The 26,304-nt window shown below is 34.5% G+C and overlaps 1 protein-coding gene across 2 annotated transcripts in view; it reads left to right on the top strand.

The window, feature by feature from the left end:
* Window positions 1–26,304, top strand: part of CDH12 (cadherin 12) — a 1,063,313-nt gene that overhangs the window by 627,583 nt on the left and 409,426 nt on the right. The gene's annotated exons all lie outside the window — the stretch shown is intronic.

Below are 26,304 nucleotides of genomic sequence, written 5' to 3'. Positions count from 1 at the left end.
TTACAAAGCCATCATAATCAAATAGTAATGTATTTTCATGGAGCCATCAAACACATAAAAACATAGATGAATACAACAGAATAGAGGCCCTGGAAATCAATCCATACATATATGGTCAGTTAATGTTCAACATAGGTGCCGGGACATACAATGGAGAAAGAATATCCTCTTTAATAAATGGTTTTGGAAAATCTGAAAAGCCACATGCAAAAGACACGGGGCCCCTATCTTACACAATACTCAAAAATGAGCTCAAAATAGATTAAAGAATTAAATATGAGATGTGAAACCATAAAATTCCTCTTAGAGAATCTAAAGGTAATCTCTTTGACCATGATATTGGCAATTAACTTTTTGGATTTGACAACAAAAACAAAGGAAATAAAAATAAACAAATAAATAATATTGATTATACCAAACTAAAAACTTCTGCACAGCAAAGGAAGCCATCAGCAGCTACAATGAAAGGCAACCTCTGGAATGGGAGAAAATATTAGGAAACCACATATCTAATAGAAGGGTAGTACCCAAAATATACTAGGAACTTATGTAACTAAATAGCAAAAAGGCAAAAATCCCAATTAACAAATGGGCGAAGGACTTGAATAGACATTTTTCTAAAGAAGACATACAAATGGCCAACAAGTACATGAAAAGGTGCTTGACATCACTAAGCATTAGGGAAATGCAAATGAAAATGTCAACGAGATATGATCCTATATCTGTTAGAAAGACTATTATCAAGAAGACAAGAGATAGCAAGTTTTTGGTCAAGATGTGAAGAAAAGGGATCCCTTCTACACTGTTGGTGAGAATGCAGACTGTTGCAGCCACTGTGGAAACAGTATGGCGGTTCCTCAATAGATTAAAAATAGAAATATAATATGATCCAGCTTTTCCACTTCTGGGTATGTATTCAAAGGAAATGAAATCATTATTTCAGAGAGAAATCTATGCCACCATATTCGTAGCAGTGTCATCACAATAGCCAAGGAATGGAAACAAACTAAATGTTTATTGACAGAGGAAAGGATGAATGTGGTATTTGTATACAATGGAGTATTTTTTACCCTTGAAAAAAGGACATGCTGCCATTTGTAAGAACATGGATAAACCTGGAGAGCATTATGATACGTGAATAGGTCAGAGAGAGAGAAAGATGAATACTGCATGGTATTACTAAGTGGAATCTTAAAAAAAAAAAAAAAAAAAAGAATGGTGGTTGCCAGAGATGGGGGTGGGGAGAGGGATAAGTTAGACATCAGCCAAATGGTAAAATTGAACAATTGTTAACTGTGTGAGGTCTAGGGATCTAATGTATAAAATGGTAACCATTGTTACTAATACAGTTGTAATTGAAACTTGCTGAGAGTCAAAGGTTCTGATCAGAAGAGAGAGAGACAGAGAGAGAGAGAGACTAAATATATGAGATGATGAATACGTTAGTTTAAAAAAATTGGGAATCTTTTCACAGTTTATATTTATGTCAAATTACCATGTCGTACATTTTCAATAATTTGTAATTTTATTTGTCAATTATACTTTAGTAAACTTCAAAAAGTATCCTTTATATATTTTAGATGTATATTAATTTTAATCATCTTATTGCAAATGTAAAAATTATATGTGAAATGAAACATTAAGCTTTCAGATTCAACTGATATGTCAGTAATGTAATACTACCCCTTCTTACATAGCTGTACCCCCAGTCCCCCATCTCCATACCAGAGATAAGATGTACATTTGTTATCAACATTCTATGTCCTAAGTCTTCATACCATTCGTACTCAAAAATAAATGATTTAGATTACATAATAGGAGTGTGGTGAATGTGGACAATTTCCTTGGTATATACAGTTACTATTCATACACTTGCTATACACACCTACCTATAAAGAAAGCTTAGACCAGATCCCACTGGATAGCCCCCAAAATGAAAGATTCTCAAGGGGCTCCTGGGTGGCTCAGTCGGTTGAGCGTCTGACTTTGGCTCAGGTCATGATCTCGCGCTTTGTGAGTTTGAGCCCCGCGTCGCGCTCTGTGCTGACAGCTCGGGGCCTGGAGCCTGCTTTGGAGTCTGTGTCTCCTCTCTGCCTATCTCCCACTTGTGCTCTGTCTCTCAAAAACAAATAAATATGTGTAGAAAAATAAATTTTAGAAAGATTCTCTCCATTCTCAGATCTATATTAAAAATATCTTTATCTCAGGAGCTCAAGGTAATGATACATATTTAATTCTAGCTTTCATGAACATTGTGCCCTATAAGAAGAAAGTCAAGAGAGGAAATCTTTTGGAGTGCTGCCATCGAGAAATAAAATAAAGACAAGTAGATTTAACAGAGCATTTACAGGGGATTATAGACAGACGACTGAAAAAAAAAGGAAGATAAATCAAAAACTAAAACTTGCAGCAGGAAGCGTTTACACAGGGGACAAGACTGAAGAGAAAAGGAGAAATAGTTGCCTTTATCAAAGCTAGTAGCTCAGTAGGGGGGGGTCCTACAGAGTTGGTGCACAGCTATCTGCAGAAAGAGCATTTCCTGAATGTGACTGGAGTCTCAGAGGGCATGATAGGATGACATGGTTGGTCCAGATGGAGCTAAGAAAAACTGGAGGCTAGCACCACCTATCATTGCCAGGGATATACTGCTTGTTTTGGAAAGAAAATAAGGAAGATGTTCTTTTGCTCCTTTCCAAAGGGGGCACAGCACCCTCTAAGTACTCCCAATCATCATTGGCTAGAATGTCAGCTGGCAAGAGTCAGGAAAGGAGGTTTATCAATGATCCCTGACCCTGACATCACAGTACAGACTAAAGAAGAGTGAGTGGATATAGAGATGAGAGATTAGAATATGGACACCTTCATGTGTCATTATTTTGACAGGACTTTATCAAATTAAATGATCAGAAAGCTAAGCACGTGGAGTTTTATTAGTTCTGCCCCATGCTAAAATGCTGCTGAGTTATGATTTAATATATAGCCTCAAATGAAAAATAATGAAAGAGGTAGAAGTGACATTTTAGAATAAATAGAAATGAATCCACACATATCTGAGAATCTACATATAAATATAATTCGGTAAAGTAAATTAAATATTTAGTGGTATTTAACTGTCTTTATAAATATTAGAATAATTTCATATTTTTTTAAATTTGAGCATCCGTATATATACTCTTTATTTTTTTAAGTTTATTTATTTGGATGGAAGAGCAAGAGAGAGGCTGAGCAGAGGAGGGATAGAGAGAAAGAGAAAGAAAGAATCCCACGCAGGCTCTGCACTGTCAGCATGAAGCCCCGTGCGGAGCTTGATCTCAGGAATCATGAGATCCTGACCTGAGCCAAAAATCGAGTTGTATGCTTAACCAACTGAGCCACCCGGGCTCATATATATAAAAAACATTCTCCCTGATTGACTAATATTTAATACAGAAGTAGGAAAGTGTTGATTAGAAGTATGATAGAGAGTTTGAGAAAAATACATACAATTAAAACGTACAATCAATGTCAGTGGTGCTACTTTTAGAACTTATTCTAGGAACTACACTGATTGTTTAAAAAAAAAAAAAAAAACTAAGTGAGAAAGTCTTGGTGAAGATATTATCTCTATACCTGTACCTGTCAGTGATGGTAACAGCTATGATTAAACCCTTTTGTATATAATGTAAATGTAATGCAAATTTGTAATGACCCATAAAAAAATCTGCATTATTCCAATTAATTTTAAGAAATTAAATACGCAACTTTTGCACAGGTCCTTTATTTGTTTCCTTATGTAATTCAAAGGGTATAAATTTGGTTGGAATTAATTTAAGCTATTTATAATGCATATTTGTAGATCTTTATCAATAACGTTTTAATTAACCCTCTTTTAGCCATAGCAACAAGTAAGCTGGAGTCATTCTTATTGATAGCCAGTCTTGTGATTGTTCTGATACAAAGCAGTTTTAACAGGAGGGTCTTTATTCTTCCACTGTGACTTATTTGTAGGATAACAAACACTAACATACTAGAAAAAATAGAAGCATTTCATAAAATATATTTTTAAAACACTATATTTTTTAAAATAGTAATTACCAAAATATTTACCATAGACATATGTGGCAAGATTAAATTGCATACTCTAATTTCATAATAAGGCAACAATTCAAACGTGTTACACCAAACCATTATTGAACGGCTCTCATAAATTTTAGTTTAGCCATTAATTCCACATGTGGGCCATGTTGGCAGGAATTTAATTTAAAGTAGTCTTAAATCTGAGTTTGAGATTATGATGAGTTGAAATAAAGTTGTTATTTTAATATCAAATAGGGGTTTAGCTTTGCAAATGTGGCTTTTGTGGGGAAATGTATTTATGTGTCATCAATATTTAAATATAAATTGTATTTATAATAAATATATATTTGTCAACATTCAAACAAGAGTTTCTAATGTTCTAAATTTCAACCCACAGTAAGAAAAGCAGTTTTACTTTGTGTGTATATTTTTTAAAAAGATATGTGAAATAATATTTACCCTTACCAGATCAAGCCTTTTCTGCAATGTCTGTTCTAGTCTAGTCTATTCTCTTTTGTTCTATTCTTTCTATTCTCCACCTATTCTTCTTCCTCCTCCTCTTCCTTTTCCTTCCCCTCCACCCTACTGCTTCCTCTCCTTTCCTTCTGTTTTTTTTTTCTTCTTTGTTAATTATAACCTATGGTGTGAAAAATTACGGTTCTAGGTTCATGTTAACAATAATTATTTTAGAAATGTTATTAGTCCATTTTCTTGACCATAGTGATACAAATTCTGCTTATTTTTTTAAGGGAATTAGAGGCAGCATTTTTGTGTGTCCGTTTCTTTGTTTATGGCTTCCATGTTTTGAACTGTCTTCTTGTTTATCACTGACCTGGTAACTTTTACTTTACCACTGTTGTGTCCCATAATTACAGGACAATTACATTGCATTATTTTTCCAAGTGCTCATTTTTGTGTATATGAAGGTAATGTTGGTGAAAGCAATCACAATTCCATTGTCTAAGCAAAAATAGGTAGAGTATCAAAAAATTGCATTTGAAAAAATCAATATTTATCATTTTTAAAATTACCTAAATATTTAAGAAAGAGTAGATGGAGGTGACTCTGCAATTAAGAAATCCTAGACGGGTGTTTGGATTTCTAAGAGTAAAATGAATTCTCTTGAAATTTATGCATGGCTATATCTAGAATGAGGGGAAGTAATTTTTGTGGAATTCTTTTAAATAGGTATATGCTATAATATTTCTTTTTTTTAATTTTATCTATTTTTAAAATATTTTATTCACGTATAATTAATATTCAGAGCTATATTAGTTTCAGGTGTACTATATAATGATTCAGCAATTGTGTACATTTCTTAGTGCTCATCAAGATATGTTTACTCTTAGTCCTCCTTACCTATTTCACCCACCCCCCACGCCCACCTCTCCTCTCGCAACCACCAATTTATTTGCTTAATTATGAATCTGTTTTTTGTTTGTCTTTTTGTTTTGTTTGTTAAATTCCACATATGAGTGAAATCATATGGAATTTGTCTTTATCTGACTTATTTCACATAGCGTTGTACCCACTTTTACATCCATGTTGTTGCAAGTAGCAAGATTTCATTCTTTTTTATGGCTGAGTGATATTGTGTGTGTGTGTGTGTGTGTGTGTGTGTGTGTGTGTATACACACCTATCTACTGATGGACACTTGGGTTGCTTTCATAATTTAGCTATTGTAAATAGTGCTACAAATAAACATAAGGGTGCACATATCCTTTCAAATTCGTGTTTTCATTTTCCCTGGGTAAATACCCAGCAATGGAATTACTGCATCATGTGATAATTCTATTTTTAATTTTTTGAGGAGTACCCATACTATTTTACACCAGCTTACACATTGGCTGCTCCAGATTTCATTCCCACCAAAAAAAGGTTCTTTCTTTCCACATCCGTCTCAATACTTGTATTTCTTGTGTTTTTGATTTTAGCTGTTCTGACAGGTATAGAATGATATCTCATTGTGGTTTTAATCTGCATTTAGCTGATGATTAGTGATGTTGAACTTCTTTTCATATGTCTGTTGGCCATCTGTAGGTCTTTTTTGAAAAAAATGTCTGTTCAAATCCTCTGTTCATTTTTAATCAGATTATTTGTTTTATTGGTGTTGAGTTGTAGAAGTTCTTTAGATATTTGGAATAATAACCCCTTATTTGATATATCATTTGCAAACATCTTCTATTCAGTACGAATGCTGCCTTTTTGTTTTGTTGATGGTATATTTCACTGTACAAAAGCTTTTTATTTTGGTGTAGCCCCAATAATTTAACTTTGCTTTTGTTTCCTTTGCCAATGGAGATATAGCTAGAAAAATGTTTCTATAGCTGATGCCCAAGAAACTGCTTGTTTTCTGATTTCATAGTTAGGTCTTAAATCAATTTTGAGTTTATTTTTGTGTATGCTGTAAGAAAGTGGTCCAGTTTCATTTTTTTGCATGTAGCTGGCCAGTTTTCTCAACACTATTTGTTGAAGAGACTTTTTTCGCCATTGTATATTCTTGTTTCCTTTACTATAGATTAATTGACCATAAAAGTGTAGGTTTATTTTTAGACTCTCTATTCTGTTCTATTCCATTTATCTATGTTTCTGTTTTTGTGTCACTACCATATTGTTTCGATTACCACACTTTTGTAGTATATCTTAAAATCTGGAACTGTGATACCTCCAGCTTTCTTTTCTTTTTCAAAATTACCTTATTTATCCAGGGTCTTTTGTGTTTCCATATAAATTAAGGATTTTTTTTCTAGTTTTGTAGAAAATTCTGTTGGTACTTTGATAAGATTGCATTAAATCTATAGATTGCTTTGAGTAGTATGGACATTTTAACAATATTGGTTCTTCCAATCCATGAACATGGACTATCCTTCCATTTGTTTGTGTCATCTTCAATTTCTTTCTTCAATGTTTTATAGTTTTTAAAGTCACCTCCTTGGGTAAGTTTTTTTTCCTGGAGATTTTATTCTTTTGGGTGAAATTGTAAATGGGATCATTTTCTTAATTTCTCTTTCTGCTACTTCATTATTAGTGTATAGAAATGCAACTGGTTAGTGTGTATTAATTTTGTGTCCTGCAACTTAACTGAATTCACTTATCAGTTCTAGAGTAGTTTTTTGGTGGAGTCTTTACAGTTTTCTATTTATCATATCATGCTACCTACAAATAGTGAGATTTAACTTTTTCCTTAGCCATTTGGGTGCCATTTTTCTTTTTCTTGTCTGATGCTGTAGCTAGGACTACTAGTAGTATGTTAAATAAAAGTGATGAAAATAGACTTCCTTGTCTTTTTCCTGATCTTAGAGAAAAAGCTTTCTGCTTTTCACCATTGAGTATGATGTTTGCTGTGGGTTTTTCATATTTGACCTTTATTATGTTGAGGTATATTTTCTCCAAACCTTTGTTGTGAACTTTTAATCATGAATGGATGTTATACTTTGTTGAATGGTTTTTCTGTCTATTGAGATGATTATATGGTTTTTATTCTTTCTCTTGTCAGTGTGTTGTATCATGTTGATTGATTTGCAAATATTGATTTGCATCCCTGGAATAAATCCCACTTGATCATGCTGAATAATTTTGTTTATGTATTGTTAGATTTGGTTTGCTAGTATTTTGTTGAGGATTATTGCATCTATATTCGTCAGGAATATTGGCCTGTAGTGTTTGTTTTGTTTTGTTTTGTTTTGCAGTACTTTTGTTTGATTTTGGTATCCAAGTAGTACTAGCCTTATAGAATGAATTTGAAACTTTCCTTCCTCTTATATATTTTTTGAAATAGCTTGAGAATAATAGATATTAACTCTTCTTTAAATATTTAGTAGAATTTACCTGTAAAGCCATCTGGTCCTGCACTTCAATTGTTGGGAGGTTTTTTTGTTTGTTTGTTTGTTTGTTTGTTTGTTTTTCTGAATACTGATTCAGTTTCATTGCTGATAATTGCTCTGTTCAATTTTTTTTCTCTCTCTCTCTTTCTGATTCAGTTTTGAAAGCTTATGTTTCTGAGAAATTATCCATTTCTTCCAGGTTTGTTTTGTTGGCATATAATTTTTCATAATATTCTCTTATAATCTTTTATATTTCTGTGGTGTTGGTTTTTATTTCTCCTCCTTCATTTCTGATCTTAGTTTTTTAAGTCCTCTCTCTCTCTCGGGTTTTTTTTTCTTTTTGTAATGATTTTGATTAAAGGTTTGTCAGTTTTATTGATCTTTTCAAAGAAACAACTGCTGAATTCACTGGTCTGTTCTTTTTTTTTTTTTTTTTTAATGTTTATTTATTTATTTGAGGGAGGGAGTGGGCGAGGAGCAAAGAGAGAAGGGAGAGAGAGAGTATCCCAAGCAGGCTCTTTGCTGTCAGCACAGAGCTTAATATGGGGCTTGATCCCACAAACCAGGAGTTTATGACCTGAACTTAAATCTGGAGTGAGACACAAATGGCTGAGTCACCCAGGCACTGCAGTTGCTTTTTTTTTTTTTTTTCTTTTTTTGTCTTTCTTTTTCTTTTTTCTTTTCTTTTTCTTTTTTTTCTTTGTTTTGCCTCTATTCCATTTATTTATCCTAATCTTTTATTATTTATTTTCTTCTATTGACTTTGAGTTTTCTGTGTTCTTATTTTTCTAGTTCCTTTAGATGTAAGATTAGATTGTTTGAGATTTTTCTTGTTTCTTGAGGTGAGCCTGTACTGCTATAATCTTCCACCTTGAAACAGCTTTTGCTGAATCCCAAAGATTTTGGACCATTGTGTTTTCATTTTCATTTATCTCTCTCTATATTTTTATTTCCTCTTTAATTTCATGGTTGTCCAATTCATTGTTTAGAGCATGTTATTAGCCTCCATGCATTTGTGTTTTTTCTAGATTATTTTTTGTGATTGATTTCTAGTTTCATAATGTGGTGGTTGAAGAAGATACATGGTATGATTTTAGTCTTTTTTAATTTATTGAAACTGGTTTTGTGGCCTAACATGTACTCTGTTCTGAATAATGTTCCATGCACACTTGAAAAGAATGTGTATTCCACTGCTTTTGAGTGGAATGTTCTGAATATACTTGTTAGGTCCATGTGGTCCAATGTGTCATTCACAGCCACTAGTTCTTTGCTGATTTTCTCTCCGGATGATCTATCCAGTGATGTAACTGGAGTGTTAAAATCCCCTACTATTATTGTATTATGGTCAATCTCTTCCTTTATGTTTAATAATTGTTTTAAGTATTTAGGTACTCCCATGTTACATGCACATTTGCAATTATTATACCCTGCCGTTGGATTGCTCCTTTTATCATTATATGGTGTCCTTCTTTGTCTCTTGTTACAGTCTTTGTTTTAAAGCCTATTTTGTCCAATATAATTACTACTACCCCAGCTGTCTTTTCATTTCCATTTGACATGCTACAATATTTTATATTAAGGAAGATAATGTATTGATTGTAAGAAGCCATATTGGGATAGATATTCTTCTGCAAATGTTGTACAAGGAACTAGAATCAACTTAATTGACATGAATCCTAAATTTTTGGTTAAAGTATAAAGGACATGAAAAAATGAACAAAATGTTTTATTCTGTCCTGGTACTTTTTGTATCTGATGCTTATTAGCTTGTCATCCTAATAATAGATTGTTTCACTACATAATACAGGAGATTCAATTTACCTTGAAATTATACCTACACTGACAGTTCTCTGTATATAGGCATATATATAGAGAGATCCATGCTCTCTGTTTCAAAATGGGCAAGATAATCATAAAAGTGCAATTAAATGAAAATATATACAATAGGGCTCTTCCTGTGATTTTGTGGTCCATGGATTTTGGGCTCCATGCAAAATATATGTTCCTCCTGGCACATTTGGATTTGTTATGGTTATATTCACTTTTTAAATTAGCAAAAGTCTTCTTTTACACCTATTGGACAGAAAGTTTTTGATTACCTGCCTTACATTAGTGCCAGCAAGGAAAATCTTCCTAATGCCTTTTCTTTCCTTCCTGTAGTCTTCCCCTTTTTCCAAGTAGTTCTTTTAGTAAGGTCTACCATAGATTCACCTGCTTTAAATTATCATCTCCCTTTCTGGGCTCAAAAATGCTCTCATGGATTTTGTTTACACTGAGAATTATTGGAATGGCATATAAGACACACGAGATTGTCAATTATTTCAATTCTCAAAATTTTCCAAGCCCTAAAAAAAGGATGGATTGTTTTGTTTTGTTTTGTTTTTTACCGTTTTTATTTATTTTTGAGACAGAGAGAGACAGAGCATGAACGGGGGAGGGGCAGAGAGAGAGGGAGACACAGAATCCGAAGCAGGCTCCAGGCTCTGAGCTGTCAGCACAGAGCCCGACGCGGGCTCGAGCTCACGGACTGTGGGATCTTGACCTGAGCCGAAGTCGGTCGCTCAACTGACTGAGCCACCCAGGCGCCCCAAGGATGGATTGTTTGACAATTTCTCCAGCTGTTTTTTTTTTTTTTTTTTTTCCAAAAAAACGTAATGTGTTACGCAGGCCTCACCGGGAAAGACATACGGGTGACAAATGACAGTGTTTGCCAACTGTTAAATACATGTAAACTCTTGGAGAATTCTTCCCAGTTGCAGCAGGTATATAGCTGTGTTGCTTAGGAGCAGAATCTATTTTAAACGTTGCCTGGAGAGGTTGATCTGCTCTTGAAGCTCCTTCAGAGTTGGCATTCAGAGCAGGGTCAATCAAGAAGGATGCTGGCTCCATGCCTGAATCTTCTGTTATGTTTAGTTCAATTAGATTCAAATATACAAAACATGCCAGTGAGAAGAGAAGGTCAATCACTTGGAAATTATATTAACCATATCTTGGAGGTAATTTTTGCTGTGTCTAGTCTATCTTCACTATGAATACAAAAATTAAGGAGAACAATATAATAAACTGTTTGACATTATATGAAAAAATATATTAGGATCAAGTCAAATATTTATATATTATAATAAAGTATCCATGGTGTTTTATATAGTGTCCTGCTCTGCATGTTGCCTTCATCATCTTCTGTTTCACAGAGTGAATTCTCTTTCTAAACTACATGTATACCTTGCCAATATCATGTTTTGTAAAGGGTTTTACCCTTAAATTTTCACAAGACAAACTGAGGTGTAAATTGGAAACATTTGGGGGAGATCACTTGGAAAGTCAAATCACCAGCATTAAAACTTTTTTTTACTGTTTACTTATTTTTGAGAGAGAGGGAGAGGGAGAGGGAGAAGGGAGAGAGGGAGAGGGAGAGGGAGAGGGAGAGGAAGAGGGAGAGGGAGAGGGAGAGGAAGAGGAGGGAGAGGGAGAGCGCACATAGAGCATGAACAGGGGAGGGGCAGAGAGAGAGGAAGACACAGATCCAAAGCAGACTCCAGGCTCTGAGCTGTTAGCATAGAGCCCAACACAGGGCTCTAACTCACAAACTGTGAGATCATGACCTGAGCCCAAATCGGACGCTTAACCAACTAAGCCCTCCAGGCGCCCCTCAAATCACCAGCATTAATTTATTTCTTCAGATTCAATATGCACTACTATTTTTTTCTTTTGTTATTTCTTTACTTTGTAGTATACCTATCCATTCTTTATACCTGCTATGATTTAGTCCAATGTAGGAGTCTAAAATGAAAGAAATATTACCAAAATTAGTGTTGTACAAGCAGAGGTGATTTCGAGGGGCGCCTGGGTGGCTCAGTCGGTTGAGTGTCCGACTTCGACTCAGGTCACGATCTCGCAGTCCGTGAGTTCGAGCCCCGCGTGGGGCTCTGGGCTGATGGCTCAGAGCCTGGAGCCTGCTTTGGATTCTCCCCCTCTCTCTGCCCCTCCCCCGTTCATGCTCTGTCTCTGTCTCAAAAATAAATAAACATTAAAAAAAAAAGAAGAGGTGATTTGGAGGAAGATTATGTAAAATAATTTCTTTTTAAAGTGAAAATGTTGATCTGTTTCTGTTTACTGTATACACTAATCATCTCATAGCATATCATATTATAATGATGTACTTTGACTTAGTGTATATGCATACATTATTTTCTCCCATGATTTGTAAGTAAAGTTTTAGGTTTTAACAGACAGATTAAGGCAAATCATATAGCATATATGCAAGATGAGATGTAAAATGCAAATTCATAAATAATAATAATAATACATCATTTCTGGAGTATGGTCAGACATTATTCATATGTTTATAAGTCATTTTGAATGTATCCTCATCTCTACACCACGAACCCCCTGTATAAGTCTTTTAATAGTTTTTGGTCAGGATTTCAGGCTTTGTTGATTTGTATGAACACTTATATAAAGTAAAATAATAATAATAATAATAATAATAATAATAATAATAATAATGCTTTCTCTTTCAAATGGGATGGAAATATTTCAAGTTTTTATTTATAGTTTTAATTTATTATTTTAATTTCCATATTGATGCATTTGTCTGTGTTTTATGGCATCTAAGTTTTCTTTCTTAGAAAAACATAGGTATAAAATAGAGATAGAGATACCCCCACACACATATACACACATTCATAGATATAAAGATAGTAGAGTCAAGGTAGCATAGGTATAGCTCCCTCCATGTGTGTAATGTTTACTCCTATTGTTTTACTTTATTTTTCTACATGCTACATATTATTTGAGAATTAATTAAATATCCTAAAGTGATACTTAATGGTATTCTTACAGGTAAATTAGTCTGAAAATACACATATTAATTTTTTAAAGGAGACAATTGGGAGGGGCACCTGGGTGGCTCAGTAGGTTGAGCGACCGACTTCGGCTCAGGTCATAAATCTCACAGCTCATGAGTTCGAGCCCTGAGTTGGGCTCTGTGCTGATAGCTCAGAGCCTGGAGCGTGCTTCGAATTCTGTGTCTCCCTCTCTCTCTGCCTCTAGACCACTCGCATTCTTTGTCTCTCTCAAAAATAAATAAACATTAAAAAAAATGTTTTTAAAGGAGACAATTGGGTAACTGTCATATTGTTTATGATGTTCATCATTTAGTTTTCCATATCAGCTTATAAAAATGTGGACACTTTGTATGCTCTCTTTTGTATCAACCAACCCATAGTGATCATATAAATTTAATAATAATGGCACTGTTGGGGCTGCAGACTAACAGTTATTTTATTTGATGAAATTTTGATACTTGGGTACATGTCAAAGTGGGCTAACCATGATTACAGGACAGAAGAGTGTCAACCAATTTACCTTCAACTAAACTTCTATAAAATAGGAATCACATTTCTGTGTGTTGTCTTGAAATTTATAGGCCTTATCTAGTTTTTCTTGTCCCAGTTTATATCATTCACTATCAAATATATAACCAGGACACTAATAAAATGTTGCTGTTCATGTTGTTCAAAAAATACTGTACCTTAGGAGAGTCTCTCTATAAAATACCATTCTGACTCTGAAGAAATGACATTTGGTCTTTGATCACTCGCATTAATATTGTTTTATTTTTATATCAAACAGTAAAACGGCAGTAACATTGAATTACTGAGGACATTTTTATTAGCCAACTGTGGACTTGAGATCATGCTTCTAGTTTACCAGACATGGTGGCAACCTAACAAGTTAGAGTGGTTGAAACATTCAGGGGCTTGTACAGGAGCAAAATTGCCTTTTAGCCACAACCATGGGGCCCCTAAATATCAGGTAAGGTAGTCACACACAGAAGGAACTGGAGATTCCTTATAGTAGAACCTCAGTAAATATATATTGAACTGAAAGCATAATTACTAGGATGCCAAGAAAGAGGCACAAAGCATGGGAAGGATAGGGAGGGTGTGCAAAGTGTGGGAGAGAGAGAAAGAGAGAAGCTTATTTCCCAGCTATGAAGATAAAGTATTTCTTTTTTTTTTTAACAAGGTATTAGAATCATCTGGAAATTAATATATCCATCTCCAGCACAATATTCCAATACAAGAATAATTTCTTTTTTTTTTAGTGTTTATTTTTGAGGGAGCAGGGGGGGTGCAGAGAAAGAAGGAGTGGTGCAGGCTCCAGGCTCTGAGCTGTCAGCCCAGAGGTCAATGTGGGGCTGGACCCTACAAACCGGTGAGATCGTGACCTGAACCAAAGTCGGACACCCAACCGACCGAGCCACCCAGGCGCCCTAAAAGTAATTTCCTTGAAGAAATTACTAAGAATAACCAGCCATTAAAATTTTTTAATGTCATCTTACTAACCATTATTTTGGTGTCATTGATGTTCCTCCAAAGGTCACTGCTAGATACCGTGGTTCTGTGTTTGTTTGGCAGTTACTGGTAGAAAATAAGGACATTTATATTTAATGTACCAAATACTTTCTGTCATTTATAGTTCTTAAAATTTTTATTTTGCGACTATTTCCAGGAAGTGACTTACAGTTCTGTGGTTTTATAACTCAAAGTTGCTTCGAGGATTGTAATAGAAAATATTTCCAAATAGCTTTTAAAAAATACCATTACTACATACAACTCTCTGGAAAATAATTGCAATTCACAGAAGAGGTTTTCTATTGCATTGAAATTTTAAAAAAAATGACATGTTTATTAAGATAAAATATCAGCTGAGCAAACAAATTGAAAATAGAAAACAAAATAGTGATTTTTTTCTTTTAGTTATTTAATATAATCCTATGTATGAAATGCAATGAAGTATGCATTTTTCAGTGGTCCTTAAGAATGTAAATGACTAATCCTTACATATTGTTTAAAGGGCTATTACAAAAAAAAGGAATCTTTAAAATATATTCTGAAATAGATGTATTCTTGTTTTCCAAAAGCTTTGCCTGTTTTTTTCATGTATGGTTATAAAGCCTCCCCCCACCCCTTATTTCAGTCATTTTAGTGATTATTTTTATTGGTATAGAGATGATGCATTCAGAATGGTGGTTGATTTATTTACTGCAATTCAAGTAGGTTAAACAAAAGTTTTGTTTTTATCTCCATGTACAGTATCTTTAAAATTTTGCAATTTTTCTATTCTGTTTATTTAGGAACTACTTTTAATATCCCATAAAGTATATAATTTACGATTAAAAAAACAACATACTTTGTTTTTATACCTCTACAGGGAGAAAGGGATAAATATCCCTCATGGTGCAATTGTTTTCAATAAAAGGGTTACCTTGTGAAATATGGTTTTCATATGCATCTCTTGGTACCTACTAAATAAAGAGTTATTTTAGCACTAGCATTTTTCTTATGTGCTACTTTAATGATACTATATATCTTTTTCATTTAATTTTATTAATAGATTTAAACATAAAATCCCCTAATGAACAGTTTGTTGAATACCCATTAAATTAAAAAAGAAAGAAATAACCATTAAAATAATTAAGAAAACCGTAGTTATTCTTCATAAATTCTCTACACTCTGTGTTTAACATTCCACGCCACAGGGACAAATTAAAGGCAATATATGTTATTCTATTCAAAACTCTCAGTCTAATTTATAAGGTATAATCACTATTGTAAAGTGGAGATTTTCCTCTTTAGTGTTAATTTTCAGATAATTCTGTTACAAACTGATATAACACAAATAACATTAAAATTGAAGAGGTTCTGTAGATTGAAATGTCATGGTTGTGATGAAATGGGTTCTGTGTGTGTATGTGTGTGTGTATCTGTATGTATGAATATTTATGTGAATATATATATGTGAATATATATGTATATAAACATAGTTTCCCAGTATCATCAAGATTATCTTTTTTTACAGATTATTATCTGAAAGATAAAGGTTTCCCTGCTATCTGAAATGGATCATTCCTATGAAAGCTTTCATAAACTGACATAACATGAAGCATTACCCAATCATTTATAAGGAAACATTTTTAGCGTCCCCAGACCCCCAAAATAGCCTATCTTGGCTGTTCTGATACTTTTGAAACTTCTTGTACTAATGGATGCACAAAATAAGTAGACATAAAGCACAGATGCTTAGAGATGAGGTTCCAAGCTCTGGGGATAAGATGCTAACTAAGATGGCTGAATGTGGTTCCCAGGGAAGGAGCTGGGCAGGGCCTTTCCCGCTGCTCTGGGAGTATAAGGACTCTAAGAGCTCACTGCACAATAAATGCTGAAAACTATTTTCAGTCTTCTCTCTTTTTCATGAAAGCAAAAATCCCCTTCAGATTTCTTTCAGTTATCAAAAACAGGTACTAATTGAGGACCTGCTAAAAGCAAAGTGGCCTATTGCGAACGTTCAAAAAATAGGGGATACCTATAGAGTCTTGTTTTTTCCCAACGTTCTGTATAAAATTCATGTCACAAAATATGGCATTGTTATGTGAAGACAGTAAAAGAACACGCTAATGTGACCATTTCAGTGTGATTTACTATTATTACACCATTTTATTTATTCATAAATCTACTAAAGATGGTAATTTAGCATTCCACCCATTTCTTACAGCCGGGTTGAAGAAGTAAAAGAGATATGCAAATGCTTTGCGCAGCCTTCTCCCATGAATCTTCTTGGCTATTAAAGAATTATGAACTCTCATTTTTGTGACAATAGTTTGTAATAGTTTGTAAACAAAACAAACTACTTTGCCATGAATCTATTTCCTAGTGAATGGAAAGAGTAAGAATATGAACAAGACAATCTGTCTAATTCTAATGTAATATTAAGAATATGGAAAAAACAAAGATAGCATCATATCTTAATGAAAAGTTAGCCCAAATAAGCTTCCTTTAATATTCGCTCAGCAGTTTGCCCTTTGTCCTTGAAAAGGACAGGCTGTTAGTCTAAAATAAATGAAATTTGTTTCTTTTCCATTTTTTTCATGTGTGCATCTGTGTGTGTGTGTGTGTGTGTGTGTGTGTGTGTGTGTGTGTGTCTGTGGATTTTCTACATACTCTTATTAACAAATTGAGGTTCTTATCCAAAACAGCCAAATAGTTGCAAGCACTGTATTTCATAGTTGAGTTTCCAAACTATTGCCTCAAATTGATTTTCTAAATCAGTATATCTTTAGCATCATAGCCACACCTTCATTCATTTATCAGTAGACATTACTGTCATTCACTGATTTTTCATTACCCTTTGAAATGTCACTTGGGAACATTACCAATTAGGAAAAAATGACCTTATTATTTAAAAATAGCATGGATATGAAATAGTGTCAATTGTATATGTGTGGAGGTATCAGAAGAGGTCAGCCCACCTGGCATTAAGACTTTAACAATCTTGACTGTGCTGACAGATTAAATATGGAGAATATCTGGAGTACAGAATGACTGCTGATGAAGAAGGGAAAACCAGTATAAGGGCACACATTTCATATGTGGGCTTAAAACGTAAGCTAAATCAAGCAAAACTTCCTAAAAGATCAAAAGTGATGATGTAGAATTATTTTGGGCGAAATACCTGAATGTTTCCAAATTAATAGGGGGGTTGATGAAATTGCAAACACCATTACAAAACATATTTTACCAAATAACTGGATAATTACCACTCCATCTGAGGCGTTCATGTAATTTCTACGATTTGAATTTACTTTTGTGCCCTTTTAGTGTGCAAACCAAGCCCAATTCCTATTTTAGACATAATAGCTAGTATTTTTTGTTTTTGCAAAAGCAGAGAAAATAGATTTAAATTGCATGTGTACTTGATCGTAGAAGTGACAGCAAGTTGATTAAATAGAAGAATAGATTTAAGTTTGCTTTTTCACTCCAAAACACCAGAATGGAGCACACCATGATAAGTACAATCCCAGGGAAAGTTAAGTGGTATTACTGAAAAGAAGGAAGTCCCTCACAATGACCGTGAACACGCCAAGGGAATGGACTTGCAAATTTGCTAGAAGGGTTGAGATACTGCTGCTATAAATTTGATGACGTAAAAATGTCTAAAATACTGTGATTTCATCAAAGATCTACTCAATTGAAGAATTCTTGTGCCTATAATTATAAATGGACAACTTAAATCTCCCCTTCCGTAAAAGTGATTTTATTAATGTAACTATTAAAACAGGTTTATATGTAGGGAAACAAAAGCTGTTTCTTCAATGAATTTATTGTATCTGTAATTATGTTATGTTTATGACAGCACCTGTAATTTTCATTAGAAGAAATAATTGGAAGAACGAATAAGGTGTTTTTTGGTTTTTTGTGTTTTTTTTATTAAGGATATGATGAATTTGGCATGTAGAGGTGGTGACCAGTATTCATCTCTCATATCTGATTAAGGGATTTGTGCTTTTCCAGGGCACATTCAGGCTAATTAAAATCATGCTTGTGTTTTCATTAATGGGAGCAGAACAGTAATTCCTCAAGCTTATGATAAAAATGTACACCACGTGATATAAAATTGAGTTCCTCTTTTGATTGTCAGAGGCCAGGAGAGTAAATCATTCAGTCATTCTTTATGAAAAATGGGTAATGTATTTACTTGTTTTTTATCTATTTATTTTATTTTACTTTTTTACCAGAACATAAAGGGAAAAAAGGTTTATACACATGGAAATGATCTCATTTTTCCTTTGGGAAAAGACTTTACCCACTAATAAATGTTAAAATATTAACATTGAAATTCTGCAAAGCTCAATTTTCCTATTACTTAATAGGAAAAAAGAAATGCCCCATTATGGTCTAAAATGCCCCATTATGGTCTAAAATGTGGCCAGTGTCCTTTTCAGATCCGCTTATGTTTCATCTATTTTTTTAATAAAAATATTGCCACTTGTTATTAAAGCTATATTAATAATACTAGTAAATAACAGCTACGATTTATTAAGAACTGAGCATTAATGAAACTTTCCAGAATGTCTTACTGAAATTAGGTAAAGATCTTAAATGTAGGTATTGTTATCCTTATTTTGCAAATTTAAAAACTAAGGTTTTGAAAACTTAGCTCACTTCTCCCAGCTTTGGAGTTCTTATTTCATACGCAGACTAATGGGGCCATTATGGCCATGTAAGTGTTGCTGTTGGGGAGTCAATGCAGGCAACCAGGGGACTGGAGAATCAGAACCTTTCTACAGGTGTTGTTTTGATATTTTTGAAGTTTCTCTTTGTTGTGAGCAAATGAAAGGGAATACATTATAAATAACTGTATAAAATGTCTGTTGCACTAAAGGGTACTGTTTTCTCACATAAAGGAATTTCTCAGAGGATCGAAATTATACTAGTTGGAAGTTTCAAGTGTAGCTGCTCTTCAAAATCCTCGCCGTTGTGTCCTTTGTAAATCAATCAACTTAAATTCTGGGAAAATCTCCCCAAAAAGTGAAACAAAAATTCCTTTGTTAAATTATTTCTGAAATGCCCAAAATTAAGTCATTATTAATATGTTTCTAATTTGTAAAGAAAAGTTATGAGACCTTATTCACTTATGTAAACTGAGTCATTTTATTCATTTATTTTTTTTCTTTTGAGAGAGAACGAGGGAGAGCAAGAGCACACATGCGATCAGGGGAGGGACAGAGAGAGAAGGAAAGAATTCCAAGCAGGCTCCGCACCATCAGCATGGAGCGACATGCAGGGGTCCATCTCATGAACCATAGATCATGACCTGAGCTGAAATCAAGAGTCACAAGCTTAACCTACTGAGCCACCCAGACACCCTGAGTCATTGGATTATTTAACCTCTGGATCTCTCAGTATCTAGATGATCTCCTCCACCCCACCCCACCCCAGTCAAATTATATACGCTTTGCCTGATCCATTGAAGTAGAATATTATCATATTGGGATTAGCACAAATTAGGGAAAGTGCAGACTTCTGGACAACTCCACTCTAGACCCATCTAAGTCCTTTATAATTCACTGGAAGGCAATTGGGAGGTCTTTCTATATTACCCCAATTTTTTTAGTCCTCATTAATTCAGATAGGTTAAAATATACAACATGTCACATCCAAAAATTAAAATGGAATAAAATACACATGGCTATTGACATATTATTGATGAACATTATCTTAAAAATTGAAAGTACCCAGTCTTACTCTTTTTTCTACACGTTATATTGAATCAACAGATATCAAAGAGTGGGGGAAAGGGCTAGTCTAAACTAAGTCATTAAAGGTCAGTTGTTAAGATCTACTGTGGCATTCCTTTCATTCATGTAATTAACTGTTACATATGGTACTGAGGACAACAGGAAATAAAATGTGCTCTCTGTACTGAAGAGACTCAAATATCTTGCAGTGGATGATGTTAGTGTTTGTTATTTATTTATTTATTTACTTATTTGTATGCTATGTAACAAATCACTACAAACTTTTGGCATAAATGAACACCTGTTTATTATCTCACATTTCTGTATACCAGAAGTCTGGGCAGGCTCACTTGTGCTCTTTAATCAGAGTATCACAGGGTGGAAGTCAAGGTTTCACCCAGGCTGACCTCTTATCTGGAGGATCTAGAGAAGGGTCAGATTCCAAGCTCATTCAGGTTCTTGGCCAAATAAAGTACCCCTTGTTGTAGGATTGAGCTCCTGTTTTCTCCCTGTCAACTGGGAGTCTCTCTCAGAGACTACTCTCAGGTCCTTTCCACAGGAAAGCCCAAACCAGCCCCTCTCTTTTCACATCTTTGACTTCTGGTTCTATCCCTTATTGGAGAAAAAGCTGTTTTTAAATGGCACATTAAATTAGATTGCATTTACCAAGATAATCTCTTTATTTACTGTTATTTGTAACTTTGGTTACATCTGCAAACATTTCTTTTGCTATTGTAAAGGAATGAGGGTCAGGGGTGCCTGGTTGGCTCGGTTAGGCGCCTGACTTCGGCTCAGGACATGATCTCGCAGTTCATGGGTTTGAGCACCTCGTCAGGCTCTGCTGACAGCTCAGAGCCTGGAGCCTGCTTCGGATTCTGTGTCTCCCTCTCTCTCTGCCCCTCCCCCACTCACGCTATCGCTCAAAAATAAGTAACCATTAAAAAAATTAAAAATAAATAAGTAAAATAGAAGAGTGAGGGTCATTGGGATTATTACAGAATTCTACCTACCACTAACACAGATGATAGTGGAATACAGAGAATACAGAAGTTAGCCTTTACAGAGTTATCTTTACACTTGCATGTGATGCTGCAGATGTCTCAGTAATGCAACCGTTTGAATGTAAAAAGAAATGTTAAAAAAAAGAAAGAAAAGAAAAAGGGAGATTGCAGGAAAGTGGCTAAAATGGGGACCAAATTTGTCTTCCCAACTGAACCTAATTAATAATCTGTCTGAATTTGTTATTCCATATTCTGTTTCATGTGATACTCTTGATCCCTAGATGTTTAGTTTTTTTTGCTGCTACTATTTGTGTTGTTGTTGTTATTGTTAGCCGACCACTAGGTATTTGATGTTAACATTATAAAAGATTTACTTTCCCTTTGGGAATTGTGCAGAAAGCTTTTAAATCTTTAATCAAGTGAGCGTCTAGGTGTATCAGTCATGGTTGCACTGGAGAATAAGAACCAGTGGGTATAAATATTATGAATTTTATTGCCAGGAATTGGCTTCTGAAAATGTAGGAGCTGGCTAGACAAGTTCAATAGTTGTAGGGCAGGCCATCGGGGGCAGGCTGCATGTCTAGGATACAGCAAAGCTGCTCTCCACAGGAAGAATTACTTTTTTTTTTTTTTTCAGGGAAGTTTCAGTTATGCTCTTTAAGACTTCCCAGTGATTGAATAAGCCAACCCAAATTATCAAGGATAATCTCCCTTACTTAAGGTCAATTTTTTACGAACTTTAATCACGTCTCCAAAATACCTTCCCAGCACACCTAGATTAGTGTTTGATTCGAGAAGAGCTGGTGACTGTCACCTAGCCAAGGTGACATAGAAGAAAACATCATCACTATTTCTTGTTTTTGGTTTTAGACAAAGTGGTTGCATTTCTTTCCAAAGTGTCATTACACCACACCCTACTGAATCCAGCACTGTTTTTTTTCACATTGATTTCCTCAAGTGCATATTCGAATGTCAGATATATCCATGCAGAAGTACGTGAGCACATGCTTGGTGGCCTTCTACATGACCTAACCTAACCATCATGGTATTTTAGAGATAACCATCCACTTACATTTTTATTTTCGTGAACAAAATGGGTAGATATCAATAGCACAAAATAACACTCTCTCTCTATTTTATAACTTTGTTTTGCCATTACGATAAGTTCAGAGTCAACTCACACTTCGAGTTCTAGAGCTATTCACAGTCAGGGTAGAAAAAAATGATTTCAGTCAAACACAAAGTACCGCACTCTTGCATATTCTTAGTACTCAGTGCCACGTGCGCCCATATTTAGAAGAAAAATCTTGGGGCGCCTGGGTGGCGCAGTCGGTTAAGCGTCCGACTTCAGCCAGGTCACGATCTTGCGGTCCGTGAGTTCGAGCCCCGCATCGGGCTCTGGGCTGATGGCTCAGAGCCTGGAGCCTGTTTCCGATTCTGTGTCTCCCTCTCTCTCTGCCCCTCCCCCATTCATGCTCTGTCTCTCTCTGTCCCAAAAATAAATAAACGTTGAAAAAAAAAAGAAGAAAAATCTTTAATATGGTACAATGCAGAAAGGCAAAGCTGGTTAATTTGGCAGATTTTCATGGTTACGTTGGTCCTCCAAGAGAATCTGTTGTTTTTCATGTAAACATAGATTCCAAGCCTTCTATATCATACTGTAGAATGACAAATTGGCACTTTCTTTTCCCTGGGTAATTTCTACATGTACAAGTAAGGGAAGAAATTAAAGGTCATTCATTCGTCTATAAAAATGTGTAGTCAGTAAACTCTTCTCTAAAAAAACAATGGCACTGTCTTAAAAGTTTCAAGATAAAAAATCTTAAAAGCTCATAGCAAAGCTGTAATCATTTATAGTGATTTTTAAGTGGCATTTCAGTTGTAGTACCAACCATTGCTGTCACTGTCTTTAATTTATCATTTGTTCATAAAGAATATAAAGGCCTGGAAAACTGGGAAGACAAAATGATTGGTTTCAATTTCTTCATTAAAGAGCATATAGACATTTTTCTTGTTTTTATATTCAATACAAATCTTCCATTTACTTATATTTGAGGAAAAAAAAATCAAAATCTTTTTCCAAAGCCTACATTCTTAGGTTAAATTTTTCCTGAGGATGGGAGGAAACATAATAAAGAGCTATGCTTGTGTATGTTTATAAGCTTAGAATTCCTTTCTACATTATCATAAGAAATCATAATTAAACTCATAAAGTCATTGTCTGGACAGAGTGTACAACCATATTTTTATGATGGAGATATCAGATACCTGAATATCTTTGTTCTACTTTTGGAAATGCTACGAGATACACTATGTGTTTATTTTAATCTATGAATTTTACCTGTGGAGAAAAAAATGTAAATATAAATCTATTTAACTGAAAGTCATGCTAATTTTATTTTACAAGGGATTGATTTGATGAGTTTTTAACTGAAATATTAGTGTATATAAAGTATAGAAATGATTTATGTTATTTTATAACGTTGTGGATATGACTGTTATTTCATAGCATGGTCAGTATAAATCAAGATTAGTGTAAGTTTCTTCTATCAAAATACAACTTGAATAAAAGAGATCCATAATGATATAGCACTAGTCAACACATCACTATTAGTTTAAGTTGGTATTGCAAATAACTATTTAAGCCAAATATTTATTTTTTAGTGGTTATTTTGTATTTTTTAATGGTTACATTTTAAAATATCCTAAGTACATAAAAAATATCTTTAATTTTTCCTTTTTATTGTAAACTCTAAAACATTTACTAGCTAGTCCTTTAAGATACCAATTTGCCAGACTCTGTGTCAAATGAACATAGAACAATGGAACGTCAGCAAATGTCTAGCTTATTTTTTTAAATTATTATTCATGTGACCTCAAGCAGGATTCACTTACGTTACGTTAGCCTTGATTTCTTCATCTGCAGAATGAACATAATAATATTATTTGCTCACCTTAAACATACAGTAATTCTCAAAGGAAATAATATGCCTCCCATCTCTTTGAAAAGTACATAACACTATAAAATGGACATGTTATATGGAATCAGGATACACAAAGAGCTTGACTTTCAGATAAGGCTCTGGAGTAACTGATGAATTGCAATCCCCAATAAGCCATGTCCTAACATTGTTGATTTGAGGAATGTTACACTAAATCTAAGTACCCTACCTAGCAAAAACTTTCTATAACCTTGTTCTTGGCAAGAGTTCAGGTCCTGCAAAGAAGTAGCTGTTGGTATAACTCTGTGTCCCTAATTAGCTCTCACCTGCTTCCCTCCTGGAAATAAGCCTCCTTTGCCCACTGGCAGTGACAAATTTCCTGATAATGATTGGTTTCTTCTGGAATGTCCCTATTATGGGATTTATGCTTTGTGATTCAATGGCTTGCAAAACACTTGCCCCTGATTTTGCTTGGCAATTCAGTCAGAGTATCTTTTATTGGCAGGATGTTGCCTCTCAAAGTAGCTTTGATGGGTATGTCAGTTTTTTATAAGCTTCCTACACTACCTTGAAGGTCTGCCTTTCCTCTGATTTAATGTCTTCCTCAGTAGTTCTGGAATACTGAGGGGCCATTGTATGTAGTGCTTAGCTGGGCAAAGCCCCAACACTGAATTCCAAATAGATTAGGGCAGAGTTTCTACTATAAGAATCCCCTTTACCTACACGAATGTCATAAGTCTTGCTTGCTTGCATAACAGCAATACTCAGGAGGTGTAATGTAAAACCTAAGAATGAAATCCTTCTGAGTCCGACTTTGGCTCAGGTCATGATCTCACAGTTGACGAGTTTGAGCCCCAGGTTGGGCTGTGTGCTGACAGCTCAGAGCCTGGAGCCTGCTTCAGACTCTGTGTCTCCCTCTCTCTCTGCCCCTTCCCCGCTCATGCTCTGTGTCTCTCTGTCTCAAAAAAAAAATTACTAAACATTAAAAAAAATTAAAAAAAAATTAAATCCTTCTAGTGGATGTCTCTGTGTTGTATACCAGGTCACAAAACACAGTGGTACAAGAGTGCTCCTGTGTTTACTTTGTATGAAAACCATACCAGCAAAAATCCCTCATAAGGATGCCCTTCAGTACTAACTCAAACAGAAATACTTGTATTAGACTACTAAAATTTTCTTCTTTTTTGATACCATGATGGTCAAGAGATTATGTCAGGGCTCAGGGCAATTTAAAGACACACTCAACTTCCACGAGCTTCAGGGCTCTTCTGCGTCTGAGTCTCTTATGCTCACTACCAAACCTCAGACCTACTGAGCATAAAGTATTTACCCCTAAGACATCAGAATTTTTACACATTATGACCTTTGACCAGCCCATGTATTCCCCTGCCTTTTCGAAAAATGAATTGAGGAGTTGGTCCTAAGAGGGCTTCCTCCATAGAGATCCTTAGCTAAGATGTTCATTCAAGAACATGTCAAAACTCAATTCAGAAAAGCCTGAATTTTCCCATCAACTTGCAAACTTTGAAAGCAATCAAAGTTCACCAGACAAGGATAATAGTCTTCCTATTAATTGTAAGTGTTGGAGAGAAAACATAAAGCTTATGTCATAATAATTCTGGAATAAGTAGAATTACTTCAAGTTATTTATAAAAATCTTACCCCCATTCTTATTATAATTTTATGCATTTAAATTATTGCTAAATCATCATGCTTTAGAGTAAGTTTTATAATTATGTGATTTTTTTCTTAATTAAAGCCACTAAAAGCAGAGTGTAGCAACTTAAGTTTACCACAATCCATCATCTTGCAACTAGTTGTGAGTATGTTTGTCCTCTCGTTAATATAAGAAGTTGCATGCTTTAATTATAAATGAAGATATAAATTGTGAAATATTAATTTTCTCAAGAAATGTTTATTAATAATATATAATTCTTATATTTTCAGATCCATAACACTGAGTTTAAAATTAGTAAAAAAAAAACAGTCTTAAAATGACAATTTATGAATTTAAAAATAACTCATTTTTAAGTGGAGAAGAGTACATACAGAGTAAGACTGAACAACACTTAATGAAATTGCAAAGTTCTTTTATCATTATGGAATATGACGTGTATAAAAACGTACCTTAAAATAACCAGTGTTTTCTCCATTAGAAATCAAGCCCCTAATTTTTGGTCTTTAGATAAGAAAAATAACACTATGTGATAATGGTAAACGGACCTTGCTTTGTAACCCCTTTGAGATAACTGCCCTGAATGAGATAGTTCTAGTGTGGTGAATTGTGAAAGCTTTTCATATACCCAAGCAGGGCAGAAGCATCTGGAAGTCTAATTCCCCAAAGATTTCTCTGTGCTGCTTTTAAACAGAATAGTAAAATGATGGAGCTGGTAAACAT

The sequence above is a fragment of the Puma concolor genome, chromosome A1, assembly GCF_028749965.1.
Source record: "Puma concolor isolate L17-30 chromosome A1, mPumCon1.1.hap2, whole genome shotgun sequence".
NCBI lineage: Eukaryota > Metazoa > Chordata > Mammalia > Carnivora > Felidae > Puma > Puma concolor.
This window is presented reverse-complemented; position numbering and strand designations above follow the sequence as displayed.